Source organism: Nothobranchius furzeri, chromosome 13, assembly GCF_043380555.1.
Source record: "Nothobranchius furzeri strain GRZ-AD chromosome 13, NfurGRZ-RIMD1, whole genome shotgun sequence".
NCBI lineage: Eukaryota > Metazoa > Chordata > Actinopteri > Cyprinodontiformes > Nothobranchiidae > Nothobranchius > Nothobranchius furzeri.
Genome location: NC_091753.1, coordinates 37436972 through 37451983, shown reverse-complemented (window position 1 = coordinate 37451983; position 15012 = coordinate 37436972).

Genomic DNA, 15012 nt, shown 5'->3' with positions numbered 1-15012 from the left:
TTGTAGACAGGTTAGGTTAGAGGTGAGGCCATGACATCATCATTTTTAAAAGGTGCTGTTTTACCTGTCTACATAAAACCACAAGAGTTGCAGTTCCGGATTTTTTTTCCTATCAGGAACTTGATTCATAATACATAATTTATAAATGGTCGATGGGTAAATTTTTCTGCATATTTTTGTAGTGCTGTCCTCATGGGGCCGGCACCTCCAGGGCTCTCAATCTCCTCAGCTGTCCTCTGCTCACATCTCTCCTCCCCTCCTTCCCTTCAGTCTGAGGCATCTATTCCAGACAGCCTCCAAGGGCAACAAAACGTCCTCTGGAGAAGCCATCCTGTTGCACACTCTACAATAACACACCAGATTGTGCAAAGAGGGAACTTTTATGTGAACAATGTATCTTGAGAGAATGTTGGAACATTTGTGTATGCATTCTTGCACATGATGCATTTTGAATCACTTGCATTGTGATGTGTTTGATTTCGTGAGTTGGTACAGATCAAAGCCTCCGTCCTTCCTGCTGCATCGAATATACAGGCTAACAACAGGTAAACAATAAAATAATGAGACTAACAGCATAAAAGAGGTAAGTCCTTTGGAAATGAAATTCCCGTGGGGTCATACAGCGGTGAACTGGAGGGCAGCAAATGAAGGGAAACATGAGTCTCACTGTGCCCCGATGACCCACTTGACCCACAATCCCAGATGTGACTCTATCAGCATGGAGAACTCAGCTGGGGGAGAAAGTAGCTTCAGACATCAGGATTTGGACTCTTTCCTGATATTTGGAGAGCTCGCATCGGATTGAAGCATAGCTACACGACTCACTACCACTGACTTGCAACGTTGAGGTTTTATAACAAAAGAAGTTCTGCTCGGTGGAGTTGCTAATGGTAACGGTTAGCTTAAACAAGTTCAAACAAATCAAACTTTATTTATATAGCACTTAATGATACAATGCATGTAACTCAAATTGATGCCTTAGTTCATCATGTTAATTCCTCTTTACGTGTGGCTTTAGATGATGTTGCCCCTTTAAAAAAGAAGGTAATTAGGGACAGGAAGTTGGCTCCCTGGTTTAATTCTCATTTACGAGCCTTAAAACAAAACTCTAGGAAATTGGAGAGAACATGGCGCTCTACGCACCACGAGGAGGCCTACCTATCCTGGAAAAATAGTCTTGTGCTTTATAAAAATAAGCTTCGACAAACTAGAACTGCTTATTTCTCAGCATTAATTGAGGAGAATAAGCATAATCCTAAATTTATTTTCAGTACAGTTGCTAAACTTACACAGAATCATAGCTCTGAGCCATCTATTCCCTTAGCCCTCAGCAGCAATGACTTCATGGGATTTTTTACAAGTAAAATTAATTCTATTAGAAACAAAATCATTAGCATCCTCCCTAATGCGATTTCTTCTTCCTCAGTAAGTAAGGCCGCATCAGAGGTGACTGTAGAACCTCATCTGTGCTTGAACCATTTTGATACAGTTGAGCTTTCAGAGTTCAAAAATATTAGCTTCATCTAAACCTTCCACTTGCATTTTGGATCCAGTCCCAACCAAATTATTTAAAGAAGCATTTCCTTTGGTTACTGCCCCCATTCTAGATATAATCAATCTATATTTACTAAATGGATATGTACTACAGGATTTTAAGGTTGCTGTAATCAAACCTTCCCTTAAGAAGCCTTCTCTGGATCCAGATGACCCAATGAATTATAGACCAATATCTAACCTTCCATTTTTATCCAAAGTCCTGGAGAAAATAGTGGCCATCCAAGTATGTGAGCATTTAAACTCTAATGCTCTGTTTGAGGAATTTCAGTCTGGTTTTAGAGAGTATCACAGCACTGAAACTGTGTTAGTGAGAGTTACAAATGATATTCTCATGGCCTCAGATAAGAATCTTGTGTCTGTTCTAGTCTTGTTAGATCTCAGTGCTGCCTTTGACAAGGTTTGATCACAATGTTCTTTTAGAAAGAGTTGAACATGTTGTAGGGATCAAAGGAACAGCGCTAGGCTGGTTTAAATCCTACCTTTCTGACAGATTTCATTTTGTAAATGTACATGAAAAATCGCCTTCATACTCCAGGGTTACTTGTGGAGTACCACAGGGTTCAGTGCTTGGACCAATTCTTTTTACTATATATATATGCTCCCAATTGGTAAAATCCTTAGACAGCATGGGATAAACTTCCACTGTTATGCTGACGATACTCAGTTATATTTATCCATTAACCCTGATGAACCTAATCGGTTGGGTAGATTACAGGCTTGTCTTGAGGACATAAAAAATTGGATGACTCTAAACTTTTTGCTTTTAAATCAAGACAAGACGGAAGTTCTTGTCTTTGGACCAGAAATCCAGAAAAGGAAATTGCTTAGTCAATCACCTGACCTGAATGGCATTACACTAATCTCCGAGAACAAAGTAAGGAACCTTGGTGTTATCTTTGACCAGGACATGTCATTCAAATCCCAGGTTAAACAGGTTTGTAGGATTTCCTTTTTCCACCTTTGAAATATTGCTAAGATTAGAAGCATCCTTTCCAGGAGTGATGCTGAAAAACTAGTTCATGCATTTATTACATCAAGACTGGATTACTGTAATTCATTACTCTCAGGAAGTCTACAGAATGTAGTTAAAAGTCTTCAGCTTGTCCAAAATTCTGCAGCTAGAGTTCTGATGATAATTGAAAAGAGAGATCATATCTCTCCTGTCTTAGCTTCCCTACATTGGCTACCTGTTAAATTCAGAATAGATTTTAAGATCCTTCTCACATATAAAGCTCTTAATAATCAAGCTCCATCATACATCAGTGATCTGATTGTTCCATATGTTCCTAACCGAGCACTTCGCTCTCAGACTGCAGGTTTACTGGTGGTTCCCAGAATATTTAAAATTAGGATGGAAGGCAGATCTTTAAGCTATCAGGCTCCTCTCCTGTGGAACCAGCTCCCAGCTTTAGTCCGTGAGGCAGACACCTTGTCTAATTTTAAGACTATGCTTAAAACATTTTTATTTGATAGGGCCTATAATTAAAATCTGATGTTAGCCTAAATCTGGACAAGTGGGGGAGTAGAGGGAGGTGGAGTGTACAGTCGGTAAAGATGGCTCTCCCTTGCCCTGCCTACAACATGCCTCCATCTAAATAGGATAGATTATCCAGAGTTATCTCTGTAGTTATGCTGCTATAGGCTTAGACTGCTGGAGGTTACACTGACCACTTCTACTCACTCTACTGCTTTCTTCTACAATCTGCTCTTTAACTGTATTATTTTTCTGCAATTTCAGCTGTTAACTTTATTTTCTCTGTGTGTTTTTCTCCCCAGAAGAAGCTACAACGATGTTCTGCTGAGCTGTGGTGGCCTCATGGAGGGGGCCATCGTCTAGAACACTGCTGCTAACCCTAACCCACTTAAACATTCTCACTCTCCTGATAATAACTTTTTGCTTTCCTTGACTTTTGATGTGCTACTACTAGTTTATCCGTTTAATTATAGATCCACTAGGATAAATACAATAAAGTTTATCTCTCACCAAATAGAATACTTACTAAGAAATCACAGTGTAACTATAGACACATTACTTTGTCTTTGTGTGTGTGTGTGTGTGTGTGTGTGTGTGTGTGTGTGTGTGTGTGTGTGTGTGTGTGTCTGCTCTGTCTTCACGATCCCCAGTGAGTCGTGGAGGATGGCTGCTTATACTGAGCCAGGATCCTCTGGAGGTTTCTTCCTGTTAAAAGGGAGTTTTCCTCTCCACTGTCACTTTATTGTGCTTGCTTAGTATGAGGATTGCTGTAAAGTCACTGACACTAGTCAGTGACTTGATGCAATTTGCTGGGTTCCTTATATAGGAAACATTATTTCTGATTGGCTTAATGAACTGACCTGAATTGGAATGTTTATTATGTGAAGTGCCTTGAGATGACTCTTGTCGTGATTTGGCGCTATATAAATAAAATTGAATTGAACTGAATTGAATTCACAAATTAAAAAGGCCCTGCATACCCACATTCCCATCCCCAGAATTTTAAAAACAGCCTGAGAATAAAAACCCCTTCACAACACCCATCCTCCGGCACACACACACACACACACACACACACACACACACACACACACACACACACACACACACACACACACACACACACGCGCGCGCGCACACACACACACACACACACACACACACACACACACACACACACACACACACACACACATAATAAAAACTGTTTAAAAATAGGACGTATAAAAGAGAATCATAAAATAAATAAACAAATAAATATATAAATAAATAAATAACCAAATTAATTAATGAATTTATTTAAAAAGTGACTTTAAGATAGTAAGTTGAGACGTTCTCTGCCATTTTCTTGACGTTAAACCAGCAAAAGCCTTTCCTGTCATGAGTCAAGATAGGTGAGTCCATGAATGTTAAGTGACAGTGTGATGTAGATCTGTCAGGTTTTTCTAATCCTAGATTTTCACTGTCTTTTTTCTATCAGAAGCTAAAGCAGGAGATAGGTGTAGGAAACCATTTTCATTTTTAGCCTGCATGAAAAATTCAGAGTAACCGATTATAACCAGAAATAATAAAAAAAATATATATATTTTTTCAGTGTCCCACAACTTTAAAAGATGTTTTAAAACTGCAATAATCTACTTTAAAACTGGCCTCACTATGATGGCCATTCCAGTTTTTATTTTTTATTTTAAAGCTAGTCACTGTTTCTACAAACTGATGTTTAAAAAGCTATCCTTCATTGGTAAAAATTCATTTTCATATATGAAACTCACATCAAAAGACCTGAATTATGTTTTTAAGCTTAGAAAACTCAACAGTAGCCTTTTGGTGACACTTGTCCTGTAATCCTGTCAGGACGCTTTGCTTTTAGTCACTAAGGTAGTCTAGACAGTGTGTAGAAACAGTTGGTTGGGCAGACAAGCCTGACTGTCACGTTGCATCAGATATCCGAGCATTAGCTGACTCCAGTTTAGCCTAAAGGTGAGGTGGTTACCTAAAGCAGCACATAATTGCACAAAGACAGGCATGCACATGCAACATGTACAGAAACTCAAACAGCAGTACAAAAAATTAATGCAGCGTCCCTTTTCCCTCTCTGCTTCACCTAATTGTCTTTTTAATGCTTCTGTGTTTCATGTTCCTGTCAGGCTCTCAAAGCCTGAAGTTGCACATATTAGCAAGAACATGTTTTAAACTTCACTGTTCTTGCCAACAGAGCGTGACCACGCCCGGGGTGACCCAGGTAACCATGACAGGTGAGGAATTCAGCTGCAGGCGTGTTTTAAATACTTTCAAGCTGAGTCTCAGCTACGTGTACGTAACTGCTGTGACTCGGAACACGGGAATGTTAGAAACATCTTTTAGCATGTTGGCTTCTGTAGGATTTGTGCAGATTCTTGACATTCTTGACATAAGAATTCATGAGAACTGAGAAAGTTCAAAGAAGAGAACAGAGTTTGCCTTCTTCTGAACAAAGACAAAACCCAAGAGATGACGAATTTACTTTTAATTCATCTTCAGCTTTCAGATTTTAATGTTTTTACTTTTATACAAATGTAAGCATTGGAATCATGCAGGTTAGTTTGAAAGAACTCCATGCCACAATATTTGTAATTAAAAAAAATCTGAATTAATCATTTTTATTTAATCTATCTTCAACCAAAATGCAACCAATTAGTATTTTAGTGAAAAGAAAAACTTATTCAGAATTTTCTGATTTTGGTCAAAGGAAGATTTGTTGATCCTTATAGATCCTGTAATATGCTTCAGTGGGAGCACGGGCATATCATCCGGCCCTCCAGCCAGAACCCGAAAACAGTACCAGCAGGCCATCCAAAAAGAGCCTCCATTTACACTGGCAATAATAAAACAATCACAATCAACAATAAAACACCAGTCCTTCACCTTAAAAGCCAGCTGATCAGCACAAAGAAAAGCAAGCAGAGGTACCCAGCTGTCCCAGCCATCGACATATAAATATTGGACAATGGGTTTCCCTAGACTCCATTAATATGTTTTTGAGCTAAAATGGGAGGTGGCCACCACCGCCATTTTGACCGTGTCACAGGTTCCGTCAAGCCCAGACAATTCCACAAAAGGGAAGAGAGGTGGAGCTGAGGGTGGGGCTGTAAGGCTGGGATCAACTGACGACACCTGGTCGAAGTAGCTACAAGCTAACCTGAAGCTAACCCAAAGCTTGTTTTATTCAGGATTAAATATACATGAAGTAACTCAAGTGATAAACAGTGAATTGATTAAAGTTAAAAAATGGTTTGATATAATTAGACTGTCACTGAACCTGAACAAAACAAACTTTATACTGTTTAATAACAGAAGAAGCTGTGATGCATCTTTAATGATAGATAGAATGGAAATTCAAAGAGTAAAAGAAACCAAATTTCTTGGAGTCATGTTCGATGAGAGTCTCACGTGGAAATCACATGTAGGTTATATAAAGGGGAAAATCGCCAAGGCCATAGGTGTATTATATAGAGTCAAGTTTCTACTAAATTTGTCGGGGTTGTTAACATTGTATCACTCACTGATTGAACCATATTTATTTTATTGTTTAGAAATTTGGGGAGCCACTTGCAAAACTTTTACACAACCGTTGTTCATTTTGCAAAAAAGAGCATTGAGAATCAGTAACAACAGTAACTATAGAGATCACACTAATCAATTATTTATTAGATACAAAATACTGAAATTTCCTGACTTGGTAGAGTGGAAAATATTGCAAATAATGTACAGAGCGAATACGAGTAATCTACCAACTAATATTCAGAAAATGTTTCATAAGAGAGTAAGTGGGTACATGTTAAAAGGAACTGATGTCTTTGAGAAACCTAGATTCAGAACCAAAGCGAGGGAATGTAACATTTCTGTAAAGGGTGTAAGATTGTGGAATGCCATTAACAAGGAATTTAAAGAATCAACTACACTTGCTACATTTAAAAAATGTATCAAATTTAATGCATTTAGTAATTATGAAAAGGTGAATTATAATGACAAAGATTAGACATGAAAATATTAGAAAGTGACTGAGGTTATATTGTGTTTGTTTGACGGATAATTTTATTTCGTAAAAAGCGGCAGAAATCATAAGTTTTTTCTTCTGTCTGCTCCTTTTCATTCAAAAGTTTTTTTTCAATATGTTAATGTATGCTGTATTTGTTTGTGTTTATTTTATACATTGTGAATGAAAAAAAAAAACTAAGCTAACGGAGGTAGCAACCTAGCTACAACCGGAGTTAACTGTGCACAACACCAGAGCTTCTGAGTCAGAGATACGCCGGGCTGACCACTGGGTAAAACCGGGTGGAACACAGAGGTCTCCCGAGAGCTCCACAAGCCGGCAGCCGCACAGCAGACAAGCGCCGCTGCGATCTGAGATGCGCAGAGCTGCCGCTGGGGAGAACCGGGTGGAAAGGTTTCCATCCCAGAGCTCCACAAGCCAGCAGCCCGCGCAGCAGACAGAAGCCGCGATCAGACAGAGATGCGCTGAGGGAATAAGGATGGAAAACATCGGTCTCCCGAGAGCTCCACAAGCCGATAGTCGGAACCCAGCTCCACCAACATGTTATATTTCAACCCATTTTCTAAAGTGCAGCATTATGTTAAATGCACTGGGTTTTACCCTGTTACATTTAAATTTCATGGTTAAACAGTACATGTTAAAACCTAAGCTCAGCTCGGCAGTGACCTAAAATACATAAATATAATTTTACTTACCGAAAAAAAATGAAGTGGAGACTCCTTGGATGCTCTATTAGTGCAATTAATGCCACATCAAGTCATTTTGTCCAACAATTGCACAAATAATATCCAAAAAAGAACGCACAAACGCTACAACTAATGGTCTAAGTTGAGAGACTGAAAATGGCGGAACAGTTTTCAGGCTCAGACTAAGGCCTTTCCCCGGAGCTAGCTCTGTGGTCAGGTGGGTCAGATGCTCATTAATTATACAGCATTTTAGGCTTTTAATACACTTAAACAGAAGAGTGAGAAAAAAATTCACCCCCCTCAGAGTTGTCATGAGTGTAAACTAGATCATTTAAACAAAAAACATGTTTTGGTACCAGGCTGTAAACATGTTTATTTCTGCTGTGAAATTGGTATTTTTTACATGGGAGCCAATGAGGATTTGCTCGCTTCTGACACCAGCCCCCAGCGGATGAGGGTGGAAATGCAATTTATTTCACTTCAGCATTGGCCTCAATTTTTCACTCGCATTGTGGGGGCTTGGTCCCAGCCGATGCGACCCCCTCCCTGCGGTCCGAGCCTCCGACGCCGCCCAACGCCCCAGGGCTCAGCCCGCGAGGACGGCGGGCAAATACACAACCCAGGTCCGGCTGCCAGAGTCCGCGGCGGCAGATGTCGGCGTGGTCTCGACACCCAACTACTCCCAGCCCTCGCTACCTAAAGAAGGTGTTGAGCCTTCTCTCCCATCTCTGGAACACTGCCACCTGCCCAACTATCTTCATCGCCGGCAGTCTCAAACGACTGCGAACGATCCCACCCCCCAGGATCTGGCGCCACAATGACAGGTCGAACACACACACCACCTTGGTAGATCTGCCACCCTTTTGTTCTCTCTTGCCTCATTACCCATAACAAGGACCAGCCGGCATCCAATCACCACACCCTCAGAATCCGGCAACTCCCGTCTTCTGTCTTTCGCAATCCGAAACGTGGAACAAGTCTAACGCGTTTGCTTCTTATGTGCAAAACAAGCACATGTGATCCCATGTGGAAAAACATGTGACCACATGGAATCATGGGCAAGAAGTTTCAAAATCACTCAGAAGACAGGTGGAGAACACACACGTTCAGCAACCTGTGCATGTTTATTTAACATGTTTTCACTTGTCTTTCACATCATATAACATGGCATTTGTTCACATGTGAAGTTCAAGTGGCACAAAATCACTGAGGGCCACAAATGGCCCACAGGCCACACTTTGAACATAGTTTTGGGTTAAGATTTGGAAATGTCCATCAAACAATAAACCCAAGAGCAGCAGATGTAAATAAAATATGCATTTCCCCAAGTTTCAACAGCAAAAACTAAACGTCTTATGTTTGAAAAACAACCAAATGTATAAAAATTACAGTTCTGATTTCCTCTTGATCAGCTTCTAATGCAGTCTTTTCATTACTGTATTGCTAACTTTTCACCCCACCATCATGGCATTTTTGGTAATTTAATCGTAGTTATGGATTTCCTCTGCCATGCTGACTGACAGGTTCATGTGTCTTACTGTCATCAGCCCATCAGCCATGGACGTAATTTTCACTTTAGAAGTGTGTGTGTGTGTGTGTGTGTGTGTGGGGGGGGGGGGGATCTTTACAGTATGCTCTAATGGGAAACAGACTTCAACACAAACGGTTGTTTTCCGCTTGGTCCTAGAGCTCAACCAGTGTCAATTTAATATAGCGCAATATTGTTTTTGGATGGTAAAAAGTGCAGGGGTCAAAACTTGACTTTGGAAAAAGTGTGTGTGTGTGTGTGTGTGGGGGGGGGGGGGGCATGTCCCCCCATCCCCCCCAAAATTACGTCCATGCCATCAGCTATCTATTGATTTGTGGATAAAATGGAAAAAATAGTGACTGATGACTGCCACATTTTTGAACTCCACGGAACTCATCTGTCCTGGACAACAGTAAAAATATAGCTGTCATTTTAGTATTAGGAAAACAAGTTAAAATAACACAAAGTGGTTTCCTGTTCCTCCGCCCTACTGGTTAAAAGAGGAATTACAACTACCGGAAACAATCCCGCTGCAGCCTGCTGCAGCTAGCGCTAATGAGCTAACACTAACATGAGCCAACTAATACTAAAATAAACCACAAAGTAAGAAGATCCACACTGTTGGACAAAAATATTATTACTTACAAGTCCAGGAGCAACAAAACCAGGTCACCATCAGTCCATGATTTTGTAGCCTCATTTAACTCCCTCAAAGTAGTGTAGGCCTGGCTGATGTTCATTTCGGTTTTAGCTCTTTGCTTTGTTTCAAATTCATTACTCTCTTACTTTTACTTCCAGTCTCCACCATGATGCACATCATCTTTTTCTTCTTCTGCTTTTTACTGACAATCAGCAAGCTGAAAATACTAACAACTAGCATAACACCTAACAACCACAACACAGGTAAAGAGTATCCCCTAGGACATCTACCCGCTTCACTAAACTGTTAGTGTGGTTTTTGGTCAGTAAAGGGCTGCAGAGTGGTATCAGATGTGTTAAAACTTTAGCTCAAAGTTTACAAAACTACCTGTTTTAACTTTAACACTAAACCATTACCTAAAACTAAGTGGTTTGTGATTTTTTTGCTTAGAATATGTTAACCTTAGAAGTGAAACATCAGTGCACAAGAATACTTGTTTTCTACGACAAATGATCATTAGAGCAAAGCATACACAGCCAGCTAATGTCCCTGGTTTTCCTTTTAATGTTACCTTACACTTCTTACCCTTTGTCAAAAAAAATCATCTCAACATAATCAGTAATAAACTCAATCTTATAATGTACTCATCATTGCAGGATATACCACTGAAACAATGGAAATAACCTCTCATTTTGTTTTTATTTTTTAATTTTCTGACATGAATTTACCGTTACCAAGCGTTTCACAAAACACATTTACTGTTGAAGACATCCCATTGTTTGCTCACAAGCACTACCAAGCGTCTGTGCAGAAATAGCAACAAATTGAAAACTTGTTCTCACACTTTTACATTCAGGCTTCCCAAGTCGACTCCTCTTTTTGCTTGTCACGGACGCACTTTATTAAGGCTGTGTCCAACTTGTGTGACTCAGCAGACATCTATTTAAAATTATGGCTAAATATATTCCCCCGTGTGGTGAGCTCCTTTAAACAAGGTGCTAAATATACAGAGAGTTTCCAAGCCAAATGCAGAGATAGCTGCATCATTGTATCTGTCAGAGCCGAGTCTACCCCCGAACAAGTTGTAGCGTGGAACATTCCTGGAGGTAAACTTAAGGATGCTGCCATCTGCTGGCTACTGTAGCAACAAGGGAAGAGGGAGCTGGGTCTCCATGGTGACATCACAGAGCTAATGGCTCATCATTTTGAAATCAGGTCACAGGGAGGAACGTAAACCTGTTTAAAGGGTTGAGAATTTAAAGCTGCGCTACATGATAGTGATGATGACGTCAGTTTCAGTCGGACTAATCTTAATGAAAGCCTTGTTTTCAAATATGATTATGTTGTGAAATGCAAGAATGTCTTAAAAGTAAGAAAATAATTACTTCATTGCACACTTAAAATATCTTTATGTTTGCAACAATTAACATGATACAAACCCTCCTTATGCGTAACTTCTAGATTATATGTTAAAGACATGTGAGTAAAAATGTGACAATATCACAAAAGCAAAGATTAAAGCACTCAAACCTTCATGTTAGAAATCTAGTCGTTCTTAAGCAAACATCCACAAGATGGCACCCCTGCTCAACACAAAACTTTACAACACAAGTGTTTTCTAATTTCTAGACATATTCAACAACATGGAAAATATTATGAAACAATGAATTAAACGTGTTTTTAAATAATCAGTTCATTTAAATTAGTTGTTTAGGAAAATGTCTACCATTTTGGGTTATTTTCTACTTTTTAATGCCAGGTTTAAATGTTTCACATTTGCTAAACCTAACATGATACCAAGGATTATCCTGAGCAACCGTTCAGCTATGCTAGTGATGTTTTCTTTTGAACGATTGACGACAACTTTTAGGCTCACAAAGTCGGAATGTTTTACAGTCTAACTGTGTTGCTGCTCATCCTGTGAGACATTTATCTACCTGATGACATTTGAAATGTTCTGGTCACATGATTCAAAGAGGACTCCAGGCTGCTGTTATTGATTTTAGATGGCTTCCTTCACTTCCCTCTCAAATCATCTGTCTTTCTTGTCCAGATTGGGTGAATTTCTGTCCTCAGAGGACTGTTTTCCTTATCTTTGAAAGGCAGGTGGACTGGTGAGTCATCACCCAAGGAGCAGGCTCTCCTGTGCTTCATGTTTCAAGAATGCCCTCCTCGTGTAATGGTCCACCTGACCTGAGGGTCATCTTCTATTCTTTAGAGGGTGGATGTTGTGTTTGAAGATGACTGATTTTTAGATTATTTGTGTTTGATTTATTTTTCCATTTGTTTAGCTGCATTTTTCTGTTTTCCAGATTTTTTAGAAGACCTGACAAAGTCTCACTCTGGGCTCAGGGCTGAGTAAAACATCTTTATGAGCAAAGTGACAAAATACAACTTTATTCATTCAGTTCAATGCAGTTAAATTGGACATACTTTAGCAGCTAATTTAGTTTATTTTGGACCTGAAATAGTTCAAGGTTTAAATTGTTGTTATTTTTGTTGTGATGTTTGTTATGTTTAAGTCTGACTTCGAAATTTGCTGTTTTCATGACGAGGTCAGAAAATAATTTCTGGATTAGCTGTATCAGTGAAATCTTTTTAACTCAGATTAAAGTCTTGTGTCTGCTTGATGTTGTGCCTCTGATTTGTGAGGATGCATTTGGGTCCCAAACCACGACAATTCTAAAAATACTTTTAGCAGTAACATACCAGTGGGCGTGTCCTCCTGTTTCCCAGGCAACAGTCAGATGTGGCTGGAATCTGTTCTCACATCATCAGTCTGTCCTCTCCAGACTCCTCTGCAGTGACTGCCAGATGAAGATAAAACAACTTAGACTGGGATGGTGCTGTTGGTCTGACTGTCTCCTGTCCAGATTTTAGTCTGATGACATCCCAGTGCAGCTGTGCAGGTAGGAGGAGGAGGAGGAGGCAATGCACTGATATTCGTCTGCAGAGTCAGCTTTCTGGGACAAAATAGCAACAGCTGTCACACTTCCTCCCTTAAAAGAAAGAAAAAATTAACACAAGTTCAACCACAATTTTTTTTCTTTCACCTTTGTCCTCCATGGCTTTTAATCAAACACTGCCAGGCCTTTTGTCCAACAAGAATTCCCTCTAGCTTAATCTGAGGAGTCCTAGCTGATCTCCACCCTAGTCTTCATGGAGCGTAGAGGTGGGCCGATTAAGCACAAATGGACCAGCGGACAGGAGAGCCCATCTCTCCAAATTCCTGAGGTGCTCTCGAGATGGTAGAATTTCCACCAACGCTAACCTCCATAACCCCAACTCTAGAAAAACAAAAACCAGAACGCATCCTAAAGAGGGTGCGCTCCTAGAGCCTATAGAGCTCCAGGAGTTTATGTCACTTCTCCCGGCATGCAACAGTTCAAATCGAAACGGCGCCATATTGGCAGGTAGAAGCCGGCAGCTGGGCTATTTGTTATTGTCAGAAAACTCAATCAGACAGGAAATATGGTAGATTCCTGTTGTGCCCCAGGACGCAGAACAGACACGGACGACATAAGGAATGAGCCATCTACAGGATTCCCCAAGATCCGGAGCGCCGCAAACGTTGGATCATTGTAATAAAACGCGCTAGTGACCGGGCTGAAATGAAACTGTGGGATCCCGAGAGTAAAGGTTTTCGCTTATGCAGCGACCGCTTCATATCAGGTACTTAAACCAACGTTTCCTCAACTGTGTATGGTATTTATTTTAAATGCTTTCATTACGATTCTTAGTGGGCTTCCTAAACTTATTTTGGCGTGGCTTTTTCTGTCTTATTACTCATAGCAACAAGTAAACATCACGTAAAATGTTGCCTCATGAGTTCTGCGTGCTGCCGTTTCTGTGTTTTATGATCACAGCAATTAACCGGCTAAGCTGTATTTAATTTTTAAGCAATGGTTGATCAATTGTCAGATCACACATAAAAAGCACTTTGGATTGCTATTATCTGTCTCACCGAGACAGATCTCAGACAGATCCTGAGACGCTCCTGCCTGACATATTTATTTTATTCACGGAAAAAAATCAAACTAGTGATTTCTCTAGGTGTTCAGTTTATACATTCAAACAGCACAGCACTCTATTTAAACTACTTACGTGTAAATCTGTTATTTGTCCATCCATCCATCCATCCATTTTCATCCGCTTATCTGGAGTTGGGTTGCGGGGGCAGTAGCGTCGAGAGGCCCAGACTTCCCTCTCCCCAGCCGCCTGAGCCAGCTCCTCCGGGCAAATCCCAAGGGGTTCCCCGGCCAGGTCCGGTAAGAAGTGCGCTCCGACAGCTTCTGGCGTTTTTAAAAAGTATCCCATTGGCACGGTAAGGGTCGGAGATGTTTAGTCTATTTAATTTCTGACTATATGAAACGATTTCTTCGGTTTTAAAGTGTGAAGTAAACTCCGACGAAGTAAAATCCAAGCCGATCCTGTTCACGTTCATGGTTAAGATCCGTGTTTGTTTAGCTTCTTTTACCTGCCAATATGGCGTCTACTAACTGAGAGTCACGTGGGGTCCGGAAATCTATAGGGAATTCACTCGTTTCACTCTAAACTTTCACAAGCACAACAGAATAAAACAAAAAGGACATACTCACAATACCTGAGAGGACACAGCTGACCACACATATTAAAATCCTCTGAAAACCTGTTTGCAAAAAGCACATGCCATTAAAAGTCCTTCATGGTATGGTTGATAATCCCGGACGAGCCCCCATTGTGTTAAGTCCTCATAAACCCATAATGATCCTTTGAACATATTAGTTTGCAATGCATATATTTGTCTGAAAATTTGTGTGAGGCTTTTACATTCTCCAGGGGCCACAATGTAACAAAAAGTGTCTCATGAGATTAAACTATGAAGACTCTGCATTACCCTATTTTTCTTTTGATGAGCCATAGTCTCAGAATACTGCAAACAAGGCTATTTAATCTCCCAGAGGAGTAAGAGCAAGCAATTGAAGATTTATTTGACTTATTTATTTTCCCTGATAAGACAAGTAGATAGACACAAAACTGACCCGGATCTTTACAAAATGAAAGCTAGTAATACTCCATCTTGACTCCCAGCTGTCTTATTCACACATGTAA